This window comes from Manis javanica, chromosome 5, assembly GCF_040802235.1.
Source record: "Manis javanica isolate MJ-LG chromosome 5, MJ_LKY, whole genome shotgun sequence".
Classification (NCBI taxonomy): domain Eukaryota; kingdom Metazoa; phylum Chordata; class Mammalia; order Pholidota; family Manidae; genus Manis; species Manis javanica.
The window spans coordinates 57,804,584-57,825,424 of NC_133160.1; positions in this window are offsets into that span (position 1 = coordinate 57,804,584).

Sequence of the window (20,841 nt, forward strand, 5' to 3'; positions counted from 1 at the left end):
GACATGCTGTGTAAATTCAGGTAGCTTGGTTACAAAAGGATAAGCAAACTTTTTTTTTTAAGTTCAATAAGTCAAAGTGCTACACACACTTTGGAGTAAAAGAATACAAGTTTCAAGGGAATAATAAAACGCTTGAAGGAGTATTCTTTTTCAATATTTATTTGAAATATTTGATATAATATCTGATTAATTTTTTAAGCATGCTCACATCTCTAAAAGCTTTAAGAAGGTGATAAACTTTCCATGTATATCTTATTTAACATTACAGCTACTGAATCAGCCTCACAGTTCTGTTAATATCAAATACTTTCTATTAGAAAATATTGAAAAAACTAAAAACTTTTAATACATTCTTGGTTGAAATATATTTAGTAAAATAAAATCTGTATTTGATGTACTTCTTCTTCATATATTTTACTCATCATTACTTTAGGAACTCCTTGTTTTTAAAATAATTAAACAAGACCATTATATGCAAAGAGTAAGAACTATAATTTAAATAATCAATTGCTTTCAAAGGAAGATGGACCTGTTAAAAAAAAATTCAGGGGTTGCTATATACTACTAAAAATGTGGCCTCATGTTTGCCTGAACATTGGAGAGCTTCTGATCATGCAAATATGGCCCAGGTCTTTAATTTGGTATTAAGGGCTGGAGAGATCTGATTTGCTGCTCATAATCATATGAGCTCATGAGAAGAAAAGATATGAGGCAGCAGACATTTATAAACATCCCTTACTTTCAACATCATATTTTAGGACATATTTTAGGAGCCCCTTAAATATACAGAATTGTTCTATTGCTATCTCATGTCTTTATTCACCTATTCAATTAATAGAAATACATATGAGAAAATGATGTCATATTCTTTAATCTTTCTCATAGATAAAATATTAGATAAAGAAAATGGCAAAGCAGGACAAGGAGGGCTGGGAGTGGGTGGGATTGCAGTTTCATGTAGAGCTGACCCAAAAGAGTGACATGAGGAACAACTATTGAAAATTCATTGTAGTGAAAATTTTCCAAAAGAATTAAATGGACAGATAGCCAGGAAGCCAGGGAGGCTGAGGCAGAGTGCTGAGGTGAGAAGAGTGGAGAAGGACTTCAGCTTTTATTTTAATAAAATGTGAATCTCCTGGAGAGTATTAAGCAGACAAGATATTCTCAACTGGACTTAAAAGAATTTTTCAGGCTACTAGCCTGAGAATGAACTGAAGGGGAGCAAAGGCCATATTGGGGAGCTCCGTTAAGAAGGGGCAGTGATAATTTAGGTAAGAAATGTCAGTGGCTTTGCTTATGATCATACAATGAAGGTAGTGAAGAGTGGCAGTAATCTACACACCTGTGGAAGGCTCAAAGGGAAGTATTTGTTGATAAGCTCCATCTGTAAAATACTGATTCTGTACATAATACCTTAAAGAATATTTTTCAATTGTGTGATACAATTGTTCAGTAAATCATTACAACTTCCAATCCAGGGTTACCTTACTGATTACCCCTGTCAGTTAATTTCATTCCTTAATTTATCCAATATATCTTTACTGAACATTTAGTACATGCCAGACATTTTTGTCGAAGATAACTGCATAGCTGAAATGATATTACTTTTAAAAGCATGTTTTCATTCTAGTGAAAGCAAAAGCAATGTAAAAACTCAGAGGACTTAGAACTATTTGGAGGTTGGTAAATGTAAACAGAGACTTAATAAGGGTTCTAAAATTCTCATGAATTGACTTAATTACAGGGAAAGTGTAACAGTTAATGGGTATAAATCACTTTTGGCTTCACCATTCCTCTTTAAAATGACCTACACTAAAAGGGCAGAAAATGGATGAAATGCACTTAGTCTAACTTAAAAGAAAGCCACAGAACATTAAACATGATCCAGTTAAAATACTATGGAAATATTCTAAAAAAAAATGAATCTATTTCTACTCCAAAGCTTTATAATCCTCTCAAACTTGTGAGTTCATTGATCTCAGGATCCTTTATCAATGGGAAAAATTTCAATATGCCTGTCAAGGGTGAATCTAAAAACTTATATGACTCCTTGGAAAAATAATGAAGTCTGTTTTTCTTCTTTTCTCTGCAGTTTCAAGTTCAGAAGGTTTTGATGTCCTTGAATCAAGTTTATGGCTTTGTGAGCTCTGAGAGCTCTGAGTTGGCTTTCTCAGTGTCTTTAAATAAATACAATCTATCCATCCATCTATCAATCCATCCATGATTCATCCATCTAATATTCTAGTGCCAACTCTATGCCAGGTGCTGAGTATATACTAGATTATCATTCAAAGAAATTTTTTAAATTTCATTCCATTATTTAAACATTAGAATGAATTAAAATCAACTAAATTCTATGTGATGATTCAAATCCTTCCATACTTTTACAAGTCAAAAACGTAGTGTTAGCAAAAGTATTCTGAGGCACTGTGTCTGTCACCCATGTCCATCACCTTTCCTTCAGCCAAAGAAACAGCAAATACTTTTCATACATAGAAATTATGTGAGAATGACTTTATAAATTATTTTCCAATTCTAAACTATTACAGATAATATAATTTGGCAAAAAATTTACAGAGAATAATTTGGCATTACATGAAAACATTTGTAAGAAACCTATGACTTGATTCAAAAAAAATCAACACCTGAAAGAATATACATATTACTTTGCTAAGGCTGTCATAAAAAAGTACTGCACTTCTTCTTTACCAATCTGGATTCCTTGTATTTCTTTGTTTTGTCTAATTTCCGTGGCTAGAACCTCCAGTACTTTGTTGAATAACAGTGGGGACAGTGGGCATCCCTGTCTTGTATCCAATCTCAGAGGAAAAGCTTTCAGCTTCTTGCTATTTGCAGATGACATGATATTGTACATAAAAATCCCTAAAGACTCCACTCTGAAACTACTAGAACTAATATCAGAATTCAGAAAAGTTGCAGGATACAAAATTAACACACAGAAATCTGTGGCTTTCTTATACACTAACAATTAACTAATAGAAAGAGAAACCAGGAAAACAATTCCGTTCACAATTGCATCAAAAAGAATAAAATACCTCAGAATAAACCTAACCAAGGAAGTGAAAGACCTATATCCTGAAAACTGTAAGACACTCTTAAGAGAAATTAAAGAGGACACTAACAAATGGAAACTCATCCCATGCTCTTGGCTAGGAAGAATTAATATTGTCAAAATGGCCATACTGCACAAAACAATATACAGATTTGATGCTACATGTAAGAGAATGAAACTGGATCACTGTCTAACCCCATACACAAAAAGTAAATTCGAAATGGATCAAAGACTTGAATGTAAGTCATGAAACCATAAAACTCTTAGTAAAAACATAGGCAAAAATATCTTGGACATAAACATGAGCGACTTCTTCATGAACATATCTCCCCGGGCAAGGGAAACAAAAGCAAAAATGAACAAGTGGGCCTATATCAAGCTGAAAAGCTTCAGTACAGCAAAGGACACCATCAATAAAACAAAAAGGTACCCTACAGTATGGGAGACTATATTCTTAAATGAAAGATCTGATAAAGGGCTGACATCCAAAATATATAAAGTTCTCATGCTCTTTATATATTATATAAGCCAAAAGCAAATAATCCAATAAAAAAATGGTCAGAGGAGCTGAGCAGACAGTTCTCCAAAGAAGAAATTCAGATGGCCAACAGACACATGAAAAGATGCTCCACGTCACTAGTCATCAGAGAAATGCAAATTAAAACCACAATGAGATATCACCTCACACCAGTAAGGATCGCCACCATCCAAAAGACAAACAACAACAAATGTTGCCAAAGATGTGGAGAAAGGGGAACCCTCCTACATGGTTGGTGGGAATGTAAATTAGTTCAACCATTGTGGAAAGCAGTATGGAGGTTCCTGAAAAAGCTTAAAATAAAAATAACATTTGACCCAGGAATTCCACTCCTAGGAATTTACCCTAAGAATGGAGCAGCCCAATTTGAAAAAGACAGATGCACCCCTATGTTTATCACAGCACTATTTACAACAGCCAAGAAACGGAAGCAACCTAAGTGTCCATCAGTAGGTGAATGGATAATAAGATGTGGTACATATACACAATGGAATATTATTCAGCCATAAGAAGAAAACAAATCCTACCATTTGCAATGACATAGATGGAGCTAGAGGGTACTATGCTCAGTGAAATAAGCCAGGTGGAGAAAGACAAGTACCAAATGATTTCACTCATATGTGGAGTATAAGAACAAAGGAAAACTGAAGGAACAAAATGGCAGCAGAATCACAGAACCCATGAATGGACTAACAGTTACCAAAAGGAAAGGAACTGCAGAGGATGGGTGGGAAGGGAGGGATAAGGTCAGGGAAAAAGAAAGGGGGCATTACGATTAGTATGTATACTGTGGGTGAGGGGCATGGGGAGGGCTGTACAACACAGAGAAGGCAAGTAGTGATTCTACAACATCTTACTATGCTGATGGACAGTGACTGTAATGGGGATTGTGGGGGGGACTTGGTGAAGGGGAGAGCCTATTAAACATAATGTTCTGCATGTAATTGTAGATTAATGATAGCAAAATTTAAAAAAAGAAAAGTATTGCAGAGTGCTTTAAAAAACAGAAATGTATTGTCCCAGCTCTGAAGGCTGGAAATTCAAAATCATCTTCACAGAATTGTTTCCTTCAGAGGGCTGTGATGGAAGGATCTGTTCTTGGACTCTCCCTTTAGCTGGGGGTAGCAGAGTTCTTCCTGTGTCAGCATTCTTCATATCACTTTCCTTCCAATCATGTGCTGTGTCCAAATTCTCCTCTTCATAAAGACACCAGTCATATAGTATTGGGACCCACCTTAATCCCCTCACTTTACCTTGAATACTTCCATAAAGACTCTATTTCCAAATAAGATCACATCTGAGATACTGAGATTTAGGATTTCAAAATATGAATTTGGGAAGACACAATTCAACCTATAACAATATATAAATATATATGCCCAAGTAGTATTAATTTACCATGTTTTACAAAACAAAAATGCATGGGTTTAAAATAAAGCAAAAAATAATATTTAAATAAGCATAAAAATAGATGGTTAACTATAGTGTGATATATCTATGCAAAGGGTATCAGTCAATTTATTAAAAAGACTTAGGGAATGTGCATATAAATAAATATAATTATGAAATATATTAAAAATATTTTCTTAAGTAAAAATCAAATTGGAAAGGATTTTACAGAAGAGGTATGTATGTATATTATATATATATGTGTATGCTTTGTGTGTATATAAAATGTATTCTTATATGTATAATCTCTATTCTATATATGTAATGTGTAAGATTATGTATATACCTTATGTATATTATTATGTGTTTATTGGATGTGTGTGTATATATATAATGTATATCCTATATGTATAATATGTATCCTGTAATGTACATCCTCTAATGATATAAAAGACAGTATTAATTGTAACTGTCTTCTTGGAGTGAAAGTGGTTCCTATAGGAGAGTGAACCAAACTGAAATAACAATCAAGCCTTCATTCCTTTATTGTGGCAGTGCAGGTAAGAGGTAAAAGCAAATGGCACCAGAAACCCAATGTTATGTTTTTCTCCACTTTATGACACCAAGTAAGGGTCAGATGACACGCCAGCATGGACAGACAGAACTGTCTCACTATCCAGGAGTTGCCCTCCCCCCAATAAAACTCATGCCTTTTAAAGGAGTTGGGGCACAGGGAGAGGTATGGGGGAAGAGCTGGGAATGGCAAGTACTGAATGCAAGCCAGGTAACGTTCCTCAGCGAAGGCCCAATAAGGAAGTCTTCGAATGGAGGCACCTGGGCTGGAACTGCAGGCATGTACGCAAGCATGCTGGCCCAGGGGCCTGAATCCCTCACAGAAACTCCCTCCAGAAAACTCTGATGCACTGACTGTGCAAGGTATCTGATGTGGCGATGCCAGATTTTCACCATGAGGCCTGTCAGGTAAAGCCTTGGAATCACCCATGGTTTGGCCTCAAAGATTACATGTAAGAGTTTGTCATGAAGGTATATTCCTCATAATGATTGAAAGTAGAGAGAGGAAGTGTTCTATAAATGTTAGTGTATAAATGTAGAGATTTGTATGCATATGCATCAAATAGGCCAGACATGATAGGAATCTTAAAGTTTATCTTGCATTCATAAAAGCTGCTTTATAAAAAGAAATGCAGAGTCAAGCAGGAGGAAGGGAGAAGTATTAGAGGATCATAGATTAAACAGAAGGGTACTTGAGGGAGTTATAACAAATTTTAAAAATATATTCAAACTGCAAGTCTTAATCTAAACTTTGATTAAATTGTATAAATCCAGATCTTGAAGACTTAAATTACTTAGTGCCTACTTTAGAGGTTAGAGTTAGAAACTAGAGCTCCTGAAATGCAAACTTTAACATTTATTGGATAGTTTCATATTGTTAAAATATAAGAATTGTACTTTATTGAAATTATTCCCTTATTTGAATTTTTACACTTGATGACTTTTAAATATTTATAGAAATTAACTCAAGACATATTTGCAGACAATGAACCTGTTTGTAAGCAATATGACACTTAAAATTCTCTTCTTTAGACCAGTAAATAGAATTCACTAGTTTTCATATATACAGTACTCCTCTGCTAAATTTTGTATTTTTCTCCCTAGATTCAGAGGAGTTTAGAATACAAAAGTCAATAAAATAAGACAAATATGAATGTTGGGAGTGAATTAAGTCCCCAAATGAGCTTTATTATCAGTAATATATGAATTATAATAAAAAGGAAATACCAATAAAAATATGATTTATTTTTGTTATTCTTCAATGTAGTTCCAATTCAATTTCAATACTGAGTAAGATAGCTCTGATTCTTCTAATCCTCTTTCCCTCAAAATTTTCCTGATATTTTCCAATAGGAAAATCTTCTATGTAAATTCATGGCTATTCCACTATATTCTCTGAAATTCTTCTCATTTGTTTTCTCAGTATACTTCATTATAATACAAGAGATGAGCTAAATTGGATACAATAATGTATATTTTAAAGTAAAAGTGTTGGATAAAACTTTTCTGGAGTGTTGTGTATAATATTTTTATTGTGATGTTAAGCATACAAACAAATTTTCCAAAGATCTTTAAAATGTAGTCAAAGAATTTGTTCATTTAGTTAATGTCTTATGAATTTTGCATAGCGCTGATGGTGTTATTTATCTTAATGGAAGTTAGATAAGGATAAATATTAACTGATGCATCAATTACAAAAAAAATTGTCAATAGAAATATAATTATCAGCAGAATATTTTGCTACTGACTTTGTAGGAAATTGCTGGTAAATATATTTGACATCTTTTTCACAGCTGAGTCTTTCTTTAAATATGCTAAAGAAATTTCCAATGGTAGTTAATACTCCATAGTAAACAAAGATGTAAAATTGCATTTGATGCATATAAACTAAAATATTAGTTCATGTTTCATTTTGAATAGTTTCTGAAGTAAGGCATTTCCATTTTACCTTTAAAATACACTTTATATTTTTAAGTATACTGAATAACTATAATTTATTAATACACAATGAGAAGATATTTTAAGAGAACAGAGAAGTAATTGACTTACATTTCAGAAGAGAGTTTAAAAGATTGCATTTTGCTTCTATATTAAAAGCACAATTTTATAAAACAATAAAGAGTCGGAGATTTTTCCTGACAATCATACTGAATTGTCTGAAAATGTTTTTTGTTTATGAAAATGAGTTGTACATTGTATATAAAACATTTGAAATCTATTTTCAAAAATGTATACTTATCTGGATATTGGGTAACAGTTATAAAAGCAAAATAAAAAATAGGCAAAAATTCTCTGTATTTGGGCATCAATGTTAGTACAGACATTCAGTAAGTTAAAAGGAAGTAGTTTGGTTATACACATTGTTTCTATAATAAAAACCTCAACCAAGGTAATTCCTTATTCCTAATTTTATTCTAGAAATCTCTCTGGAATTGGGCATGATGACTTTGGATAATTTCATTATATAAAACTCAGTTTAAATAAGATGCAGATACTTGTCTTATTTACCTCAAAGCATTGCACGATTTTCTATATCGCAGAATCTACTTTGGGGAGAGGGTTGCCCATGAATAAAAATGTATTTGATTTTTATGTGATATCCTTTCTGGTACATAGTTCAAGGTTCAAATTCCAGCAAGATAACTTGCTAGCTTCACAACCATTCTTTTGAATATCTGAAAACCATTTCTTTCACTTATAAAACTTGAATAACAGTATCTATTTCTCTATTTCTTTGAGGATTATTTTTAAATATTTTCAGTAAAAGTATTGAAATGTAATGCTTCCACAATATACATCAATAACACATAATAACTTCACATCATTCCCAAAGGAGAAATGTCATGTTTTCTGCCCTTTAAAAAATCATCTTTACTCGTTAAATACAGAAATAGGCAGTTTTATATGTATTGACTCAAAAGTTTGCCTTTGAATCCAGGTAATTGTTTCTCAGTGATAGTAAAATAGGTACTACATGTGAATTATAGAGAAGCTTTTAGATAATTATTTCATATTTTCATTTGATAAAAGCTTTTCTGAAAATATAATGAAGGCATTTAACATCAAGCCATTTTTTTCACATTTTGGAACCATCTATGTTTAAATACTATATTCACTTGCACATATTATTTATTTTCTGCATTCTTGGTAAATACATTATGATTATTTATAATTTGGGGTCATAAGACTAAAAGGGAGAAAAATTTCCTTATTTAATCGAGATAGAAATTAATAAATTACATACATATTGAAAATTTTAGTCTTGCTTTCCTTTTCCAAAATCTATCCACCAAATTCAGCTGTAGATTGACACTTAGGCTGTGCAATTCTTATCAAAGATTACTCTTGAGCAGTGAGACTAGAGGACATTTTCAAGGCAGCAAATGATCAAAGTAGTTATTTTCTACCAGATTCTAACACAAAGCAACATCAAATAACTTTGCTTTGCTGGTTTGGTTTTCTTGCATGCTTTGAACTGCAAGTATAATATACTGACTAAGGCTTTGTGTCCTCAAGTTAAATTATGAGTGTTTCCTTTAGAATACACTTGAAGAAACTCATGAATAGTTGAAGAAAACATAGATGAAAGTATTTTTCTTGCTTCTCTACTTAGTGACACTTTTGTAACCTTGAGTTTTTATAGCTCTAAGCCAGATAATTTGAGTATCTCTGGTCTACCTGTCTGTATAGGCTATAATTTGTATTTACTCACACAATGTGAGGCTCACATAAGATAAACATGTTACTTAGTTATATAGTATATTTTAGCAAAAGGCTCAACAACAAAGATCATGTAGATTTAAAAATAGGCTGGAAATATCCCAGAGATTATTTGAATATTCCATTGAAATGTGAAGACATATCTTCTTAGGATTTTATTTTTCTTTGTGCAGGTATTAATATTGTCATTTATCTGATTTAACAAATGTTATGTGTATGAAAGTTTACTGCTGAAATTATTACTTCTAATGAACTTCTAATAATTTTAAATGGTTATATCATATTTATATTATTTAATTCATTATTTTATTTTTAGTATTAATATTATTATTTATAATATTATAATTAGCCATTTTTGTGAAATATGAATTAATTTTATTTATCTAGCAATATTGATTTGGGAAAGTGTTAAATGGACTCATTGGAATCAGTATCATCATTTTCATGCCAATTTTAAATATTGAAATAACAATCAGCAATTAAATTTGCTTCTTTACATATCACTCCTTTTTGAAATAGCCTGAATCTCTATCTTCTTATACTGGCTATGGAAATTTCATGAGACAGATGGTTGATTGAATTCTAGGCAACACATTACATGGGGGTGATAGAAGACACAGGAGTGTGCATTTCCTCCTTGAATTCCCATCTGCCGTCACTGGTTTAGGGGTTGGTGCAGTACAATGGAGCTAAATGACCATGTTGAAAGGGTCATTGACTTGGGAGTGTTAGGAGCTTGTCCTCCTGTTTTGAGCTGTGGCAATCATGTTTTTTTTTTGCTAGAACATGTGCTCAATCACCTTGTACCCCTAAAATTACTACTTCAAATCTATTTATAGCCTTTCTAAAAAAAATTCAGAATATCTCATGAACATGTAATGTTATGATTTACATACTTTCTTTTGCTGGGAAATTGCCTTTGTACCTGGTAAATATGATGCATAAATTAAATATTATGATCTGGCTCTCTCAGGAATTCAATTCAGGATAAAAATATGAATTCATTTTTAAGCTGATCATCTATATCAGTTTGATACAGACCAAGGTCCTATAACTCAGGTGAAAATCACAACTCTCAATTAAGTTTGTTATGACATAGTATTAAATGTCCATGTATTTTTCATTTACAGAAAATTGCCTTAATGCTTTATTACATTTTGCATATAAAATCTTTACCTCTTCCTCTGAGTAATGTGCAAATGGGTTGAAAACTATTGACCAATAGAATGCCCATTTAATTATTAAAATGACATATTATCCTTTAATTATTAAAATGACATAATTTGTCAGTTCCTTTTTTAGGAAAAGATAGATAAATCCACCCATTACTTCTTATTTAGGAAAGGATAGATCAACCCACCCATTACTTCTTATTTATCCCATGATGAAATAGTTGTTTTAATTGCCTGGAGTACAGCAATGAACAGAACAGACAAAAACTCATCCCAACGTAGATATTACATTCTAGAATAAGGGAACACACAATAAAAGCAAAATCAAGTTATTATACATTATATAAATGGTGATGAGAGCTTTGTAAATGAAGGATTTACAGACTGCCTGGAAAGGATAGCAAAAATTATTACTTTTTTCTCATGGTCACAGCAAGAAGGATATTTGAGGAAATAACTAAAAAACTAAGAGAGTTATCCTTGGAGGTAGCCAGAGCAAAAACATGGCACGGAGATTCAAGCAGACTCAAAGTCTCATGCCAAAAGCACTAACAGAATAATGAACCCACCCTCCAGAGCAGAAACAGTGGGCAAATCCTATTGAGTGTGATTGCTGTTGTAAGGACCATGTTTTTTATTTTGAAAAAGGTGTGAAGCCAGTGGAGAGCTTTAAGCTGTTAAGTAACAAGATCTTGTTACATTTTTAAAGGTGTTACTTTGCCTGCTTTATTAAATAGACTGATCATTGGTGTGGCAGGGTTAGAAGCAGGAGGTATGTTATGTCATAAAATTCTATGTGGGACATGTTGGTGACTAGAAGTATGTGGCAGGTGGATTATGGCTGTGTTTCTAGGATTTGGTGTGCATTACATGTAGAGATGAACGTGAAAGACTGAAGTCTTGAATAACTTCAAGGTCTTTGGGCAGAGCTACTAAAAAATAGAATGCTGGTTAATTTCAGGTTGGAAAGAAGAGAAGTGAGCAATTTTACTTTGGACATGTTTAGTGTAGGATGACCATTAAATATTTTGCAAGTTGATTGTCAAGCCTGCATTTGGATTCAGTCTCAAGTTCAGAGAAGTGCAAGCTGGGGATGTAATTTCCTTTTCATTAATGCAGAGATGTTATTTAAAGGATGTGACCAAATGAAATCATTTGGACATTTAGTGGACGATAAAATAAGATCTGAGGACGATAAAATAAGATCTGAGGACTCCTTCGGATATACCAAAACTAAGAGATCAAGAAGACGATAACGACTGGTCATGGAGACTGAGAAGAATTAATAGGGAGCTGGTAGGAGAATCATAATGAATCTGGGTAACTGAGCCACATTCTAAATTAATGGAAAGATGAAATCCCCTGAGTAACCATTACTTTCCACAAGAAAATAGCTCTCCTTAAAATACAGTCTGAAAGAATACTGTGAAACTGGTGTTCCATAAAAATGAGGTTTTTTGGTCTGTTTTAGAATCTATATTGCCCCATTTCAAATAATTACTTTTTGAGGAAAATTCTGCAAAGATGTTCTTAAGTAATGTTAAATACTGAACTTACTCAAAACAAAACAAACAAAACAGTAACTGGGAATAGTTAGCAACTCATAGTCTAAAAGGAAGGTTTACAAACAGGAAAAATGCTTAGATTTTCTTGGGTCATGTACCTGTCCCTAACCTAGGGTGGAGGAGCAAGTCGTGATTAGCAGTCACATGAGACTCTTGCAAAGGAAAATTAGGTTACCGTGACCAAAAGAATATGAACTGGATATTGAGGTTATCCTTAATTGTATCTTTGACCATTTCCTCCCTTTCATTGTCTTTTTCCTCTTTCATTGCTGTCAAATGAAAATCAGAACATCTTAAAATTTTTCTCAGTTTCCATCTCACTAATTTTTAGGCTCCACAAAATTAATCAACTTTATCTCCCAGGTAAAATCTTAAGCCCATAGCCAATTCCAATTCTTAATATGATGTTTTAAAATTCCAGTAGAAATGTTTAATTTTCCAATCATTTCATTTTTCACAGTCTGTTCTATCTTCAGAACTGAAATCTCCTCTGCCAACTCTCTGAGCGTAATGATAGAATGTTTCTACAACTGTCGGATGGTCTTTTGCTCATTGGTTTTTCTTTTTAATGATTTGTCTCTTTAATGCCCTTATCTCCTTAATGATCTTATCCTCAAATATCCCACAGCCCTTGGTTGATCACAGTTCTAAATGAAGGACTAGTTACAAATATCAGTGGAACGTTTCTTTTGGATTAGTTCAGTTTTCATCAGACCCTCTTCTTGAATGTACAGATCTGAGTATATTTACATACTAGTTTCTGTTAATATTCAGGTATGATGAGGAGGAAAAGGGGGCCGAAGATAAAGGATTTAAATAACCAACCATTTGTAAATGTTTATTTTCGAACTACAGTATCTTGGGTATTAGTCATTTCCCCCTCACACTCATATAAATATTTGATTAGGCTAAACGTTAAATGCATACAAAATTATTTATAAAATATCTGTGTATTGCTTTAATACATCAGTAAAATGAGCATCTATGTACTGAAAATATCCTTTCACAAGGTGAATATTTTCAATGCTGTTAGTATATTCTGGGTGCCATTTCTAAATATAATTGCTTTCCCTCTTCAAAGTAAGTTCTGCTTTAAATTTTGTTTTTGTTATTTGTATTCCTTTTTAAAGGCAGGTAACATATATACATACATACATATATATATATATACATACATATATATATATATATATATATGAAGACCTAGACAATACATGGTTTAGTTTTACATATTTTTGAACTTTAAATATAATAATGTTTATTATTACATAATGCAGTGGTTATAATATATAGAATATAATATATGCAATATAATAGAATATTTATTCTGCCATCATGTGCCACTTTTTCTTTTCCCAGATGTATATTTATGAGACTAATAATTTTTACTTTTGCATGCCCAGTTCAGCGGTTAGCAAACTATAGCCAATGGAGCAATTTTGGGACCTAGTATTTTTTATTTTTTATTTTTGTTTTTTTCAGCCCATGAGCCTTTTTTATTGTTGTTCACTAAAAAGGATATGTATATACCAAAGAGAACAAATGTGGTCCTCAAAGCGTAAAATGTTTACTTTCTGGCCCTTTACAGAAGAAGTTTGCTAATACCTCCTCTAGTTCATTCATTTTTCATAGTTGAGTAATAATCCATTTTATCAGAGTACATTATTTACTCTATGGTCTTGGTGAATATTTGATTATTTGCAGGTATTTATTTTTCTGTTTTGCTTTTGTTGTCATTTTGCTCTTGCAATGTCATATATTTCTTAACATGCACATAAATAATATTATTTAAAAATGTAGTATTGGGTATAAAATTTTAATGTGTTTTACATTTTTATTAGGTTCCAACATGACTGAACAAATTTTACTCTACCGGCAATACTTATAAGTGTTTTCATTCCTACATATTCCTGCTTAGACTTTGAATTCAGCTGCCATAAACATATATCTTATTGTGGTTTTATTTGCATGTCAAGGTTAATAATGAGATGAAATGTCTTTTCATGTATCTATTGGCCTGCTGTGCTTTTATGTCTCTAAAATGCGTGTTTATTTCTGAGATGATGATTCTGTTGTGTTTATTATTTTATTTACTTATCATTCTTTATACATACATACATATATATGAATATTAACATACATATCTGAATATTAATCCTTGCGGACTATTGTTATTTCAAATATCTTCTTCATCTTGTGACTTGTTTCATTAATTTATTGTGTTTTCTTGATAAACATATTATTTTCATTTTGAATGTAGTAGAATTCACCAACCATTTCCTTTATGGTTTCACATTTTTTTGCATTTAATTAAAAAAGCATTTCCTAACCTAACTGAAGAGATATTTACCTACTTTGATTTTCTCTTAAACTTTAATTGATTTTTAATTAGGTATGAGGTAAGAAAATAATTTATTTTTTCTTTATGGATGACCAATATCCCTAGACCATGTATCAATAGTCACTCATTTCCCAACTTGCATGCAATACCAGTTCTATTGCAAAATTCCCATATATTCTCATGTTTCTATTTTTTTCTATTAGCATGTATTTATATTTAGATGTCAATACCACTTTGTGCTTAAATTCTATAATTTTATCCTCTGTCTTTATATCCGAATAAAATTCACAATGACATATAACTTGACAACAGTCAGAATGGCTAGTATTAAAAAGATAAGGAATAACAAGTGTTGATAAGGATGTGGAGAGAAGAAAACCTTCTTATACTTCTGGGAAGTGCAGCCATTATGTAAAAAAGTATGAAGATTCCTCAAAAAATTAAAAATAGGAATATCATATAACCATGTCTGGGAATTTACTCAAAGAAAATGAAAACACTAATTTGAAAAGATATATGCATCCTTATGTTTACTGCAGCAATATTTACAATAGCTAAGATATGGAAACCAATCTAAGTGTGCATAAATATATGAATGGATGAAGATGTGTGTATATACAATGAAATATTATTTAGCCCTAAAAAAAATGAAATCTAGCTATTTGTAACCATATAGATGAAAATAGAGGGTAATATTCTAAGTGAAATAAGTCAGACAGAGACAAATACCATATGATTTTACATCAATGTGGAATCTAAGAAACAAAACAAATGAACAAAGAAACAAGCAAACAAAAACAAAAACAAAAAACAGACTCATAAATACAGAGAACAAATTAATGGCTGCCAGAGGGGAAGGGGAAATCAGTGAAATAAAACAAATAAATAAATAAAAGGAACCCTTCCCAAACTCTGCTTCTAGGTGCTAATCTATCTTTTTCCATGGAACTTACTATCATGTCATATACTATATGTTTCTTTGACTTATTTTATGGAATAGAATTTAAACTCCTTAATGCCAGAAATTTTTTTCAACTGTTTTTACTGTTGTACTATCAACCTCAGTACATTTCTAAGTGCATCATAAGTATGTTATGAGTGTTTGTTGAATGAATGAATCGATGAACTTAGAAATATACAATTACATAAATGCATGGATATACTTAAGTATTTGGAAATCCTATCCACAAGGACTTTGGCAAAAAGTTAAAATATGGTATTTGTCTTTCCAACATTTTTTTATATATAGTCAATAAACACTATATTTTAAAGGAACAGCAAAGTTTTTGTACAATTATAAGTTAAATTGCACTTTGGAAAATGTGACATGGTCACAGTGTGCCTCCTCCTCTATTTTGTTTTAACCTGTGCTTTCAATTAGTCTACTAGAGTAATGATATTTCTGGAAGTTATCTTTTGAAAAAAAGGCAAAAAGACAGTAAATGTGCAGCGTCTATTCCAAAATGTACAGGTGTTAATACTCTTTATTCAGAAGGTTCATTCAAAGAGAAGGCACATATTTACGGGCTAAATTTGTGAAGACCTATCCTATAAAAATTAGACACTAGCTACAACTATAGCTAGCTCTGTATTTTGAACTATTAGTCTTTAATTAAAACTGAAAACTTCCATTTGTATAAAGTTTGTATAACACTAATGACTTTAATAGCAGTTATCAAGATAGAACACTTGCTTTGAGATGGCATTGTCCAAGCATATCACATACTTTTAAAACCAAGTTAATAATGCCCCTTCTTGTGACAAATGAAGAACTTGAAGCTCAAAGAGCTTCAATGGATTACCAAGGGGTACCCAACTATTAAATGGCAGCCAGACATTGAAACTAAGTCTTTCTGCTCATCATAACTACTATATATCAGTGGGTCTCTGATACAAGGACTCAATCCTTAAGAAAAGAAAAATATGGGTAGTGGAAGATCATAAATCCAATGTAATATAATATTGTACTAGAAAATAAAACACAAGTCTGGAAATAATCAGGACTGTAGCATTTCCCTATTCTCACCATATAAAGGTTTTACTAATTCCTCAGTGAGAGGGATGAGATTTAATACTAGAACTGCATGGTTTGGAAAACTATGGTTATAATGTGTACTTAGTTCCAATTTGCTTTTTTAAATGCCTGAGTCAAAGCAACTTTTTCTAGTATTTTAATTATAAATTAAACTTACATCTGTAGTCAAAAGTGTGCAGTTAGAAGAGAAGCAGCCTTTGAGCATTGTCATGGAAAGAGCTAATCTTGACTTTGTTCTTTCATATTAAATTATTAAGATCAAACAAAAACAGAACACCGGGCTAATCAAAAACTAGCAATTTACACTAAAATCGAGTATTGCTTACAGGCTCATAAATTGGAATATAAAGGTATAGAAATAGTATATAGATTAATATAAAATATTAAATATCTTAATTAATGAGTATCAAAGGCACATTACTAGTATAGATAATTTTGCTATCTATACTAGTGATTTTTTTCATTGGTCTAGGTTGGTGGTAATAGCTGGGGGATGATTTTAGACCCAGAATAGGTGGAGGGTGGGGAAGCGGGTGGGAGGTACTCAGATCCAGTAAGTAGATAACCAGCATGTTACTAAGGACTCTGCAATGTACAGCATAAACTCCTGCAACAAAGAATTGTCTGGCCCCAAATTTCAGTAGTTCTGAGGTTAAGAAACACTGAGTTGCAAAAACATTTCTTTTTTAATTGAGGTTAAATGAATCTTATAAAAATATGTCTGATGTGAAATTTTGTAATCATGTTGTCTCTTAGAACATTTTATCAAAATAGAACTTGAAAGGCTTAGATGCTCATGCTATGCTTAAATATAAAAAAATATGGTCAGGATAAAATTATTTTATGATGAGACAATAAAATAATTTAGGACTGAATTATATATCCTTTTAAAAATTGACATAAAGACCAAAACAATCCAATAAGAGGAGGATGTATCATAAATCATTAACATCTTAATTTTGATACATCAATTCCTACATAAAATTGTTCAAATTTAGTGCTTTGAGAAAATTTACATCATATTGAATTTAACCTTTTACACATGCTTCTAGTGCACTATATAGTTTTTGTCTCATAAATCGTTCATCTATGTTAAAGCCTGACCAAACAATTTGAGTCCTTTACAGCCAGGAACAGGAAGTATTATATTAAAAAATTAGCATTAATATTCTAAAAGCATGTATTTATAAAGTTTTACCAAGAAATGCTAGGTATTAATACATATTGCTGTAATGTCATCTTCAATAATAATGATACTTATTAATTCAAGGACTAAAGAAGCTTCAAATATTGCAGCAAAACTGATTTTTGCCTTGTTATTAATATTCATCCATTCATATTGCAATGCACTTACAAGTAGGAATTATTTTGAAAAATGTGCAGTAAGCCGTCTATCTAATGCTGAGTTTTCCAGAAGTTAGTGGGTCACCATATTGAAGAAATAAAGGTCATCTGAACAGGTAGGCTTGGACCCTCTAATTCTTCCCCATCTAGGGGTGTTTCACTTTCTATCTGTTGCGGTATTGTAATGAAAGTTGGGAAACCTTTACTTACTCGTCCACTAAAAGGAGAAAAGAAAATCAAAGCTAAGAAATTAGAATCTATCTCTTGCACTTTTAAAATAAGTTTTGTAAAAGAAGTGTCCCTCTATTTCTATTTGCTGAGTATGCAAATGAATGATGGTGTCTGTACACTGGGAAGAAAATTGGTGAAGATGAATGAAGCACCCATAGAAGGACAAGGCAAGACCAGAGATGAAGAATGATTTCTAAGCAATACTAGTTTGCAGGCATCTTGGCCCTTCGTAGTGCTGTGGTTTCAATTTTTCTTTTGATTATATGAGACTCTCAGTACACAGTTTATAACTCTCCTTTTTTGGATTAATGGTTTAAAAGTGCTGTTTTTTTCATCTCATCATAATTGTTCCCATTAATTCAAATATGACTTTTTGACTTAACATTTCTATGTGAGTCTCCCTTACACCCACATGAAAATTATATATATAAAACTTATGAAGCCAGCAATAAAGAATTGATCACCAGTATGGGGAAGAAAGTATTACATCATCCTTATGTTATTTTTAACTTGCATGTGTATATATGTTGTTTCTGAGGTAAATAACCAGATTATAGAATCACCAAATCAAAGAATACTTAAACCAAATGCAGCATGTAGGAGCATTTACTCTATGTCCATAATTTTAACTGAATGATAAAGATACAATATTTGAACTAGATTCTCTAGGCTACATCTGACTAACAGAGTAAAGAGGCAGAATAACAGTCAAAATATGGTAACCTCTGAGGAAGTGGTTAAATTGGAAGACTAACATGTTTTGGATTAAGGGGAAATGAGGTACAAATGGTACCATATAGACATGAAAACATATTGAAAAAGAATATCTACTGATCTGCATAATATTTTTACTTCACAGGCATAAGTAAAACTGATAGCTTCACAAGTATTCAAAATTTCTCTTCTACCTTCTTTCATTTGATGTTTTCTACACACATGATTCAGTATCTTACTCTTTAATCTTTAGACTCTAAAAAAGGTAGATTTTAATAAATGCCTTGTGAATTGCTAACACATGGGAAAAAGCTTATGTAGTGGTGTTTGGATTTTTGACATTTTTCCCTCAAGTGAAAATTTATTGTTTCCCTGAAACAGCTTTCCTTAATATGAATATATCATGGCCTATAACATTTTGTAAAAACGTGTGGTATTTTTTAACATTTTCATGATCTTGAACTTCTTTAGAAAATAAGAGAAATGCAAATGTTCCATATTGAAACCTGACAAGAGACATTTAAAATACCTGGAATTCAATGATAAAAAAAGTGAGGGTTTTAAATACATTTTAAATGGAAGAGCTGATCATTCCTTCTTGCTCACCAAAATATGTATAATAGTCTATTTTGGCTCTATATTCTGAAAATATATTAAAATTTGTAATAAACTTCATTACTGCTTGATGTATATAGATTGTAAAATCTAAAGTTTCTAAAGTAGTTTAATTTTAATAGTTGGCTGTCAACACTGCTATTATCTGGTCTTTATCATTTGTTTATTGACTTACATATGCATAAAAAAGGAAATATAAACTAACATGACAAAAGGAAGTATATTATCCATGTAACTGTATAAAATATGTTAGCAGCCTGGTCCAGAATTAGTCAGGTAGGACTGCCTGTAAAAGTGATGTCTAAACAGAATTACAGGAAAGCAGTTTGACAAGCATGAGTGGAGGAGAGGAAATACTAGAAGATGGAGATGGCACACAAATGATGGGCCAGTGGGAAACACTGTGTTAGAAGATGGATATATAAGAAATAATTTGGTACATCTGAAAAGCTGAAAGAAATAACACTAACAGTGGCTGAGAAAGAAGGAAGATCTGGGGGAAAAAGAAAACAACCTGGTATGCATCACAGTCAAGAAACACATTCTTCAAAACCGAAAGTTTCTGTGATGACTGCCCTTGTAATATTCACCATGTAACTTATTCACTATGTAAGAATTTGTTCTCCATGTAAGAACTTGTTCGTTATGCTTCAGAAGATTGGAGACTGATGAAAATTAGGCCTGGAGTGGATTAATGATTATACATTGAACATTGAGTCCCCTATACAGAATTTTATTGTTGTTAACAACCATTTGATCAATAAATAGGAGAGATGCCCTCACAAAAAAAAAAACAAAAAACAAGTACACACTTCCAATTGTAAAATAAATAAGTAACTGGGATGTAATGTATAGCATAAGGAATATAGTCAAAATATTGTAACAACTTGGTATGGTGATAGCTGGTACCTAGAATTATCATGTATATAAATGTTCAATCACTGTGTTGTACACCTGAAACTAATGTAATACTGTGTGTCAACTACCCTTCAATAAAAAATAATTATCTAAAAGAAAAAAAAAAGAAACACATTCTGAAAATTTTATAAACAACAATAAGGAAAATCCATAAACTTATCTGGGGCTGTGACATGATGCGGTATGTGTTCTGAGGAAATAATCAAGATGCTTTTTGAATTATTCACAGTCCATACAACAGTTCCCTTCTTTCTAATAAATTATTTGTGTGGCAGTTTATGATTTTGGATTTTGTCCAGAACATTTTGCAGATTATGTTCTGAATCTATCAGTTTTGTCTAAATCTTATGAGAAAAATTGATTATTTATAAGTAGGCAATTTACCTGCAAGTTGAAACCAGCCTTCTGTAGACTTTGATTCTGATGTCAGTTCAGTTTTTATAGCTGTTCAGTGCTATTCAGATCTGCCCCAGGTATGCATCATGCCAGACCAAGACCTTAGTTTACAGTCTTTGGTATGTCTGAGTTAGGAATGGGACCATATCCACACAGTGTGTGCAGATTGTAGGTCAGCCCCAGAGTTAATCAACAGCTTTCTGGGGTTTCTAACCTA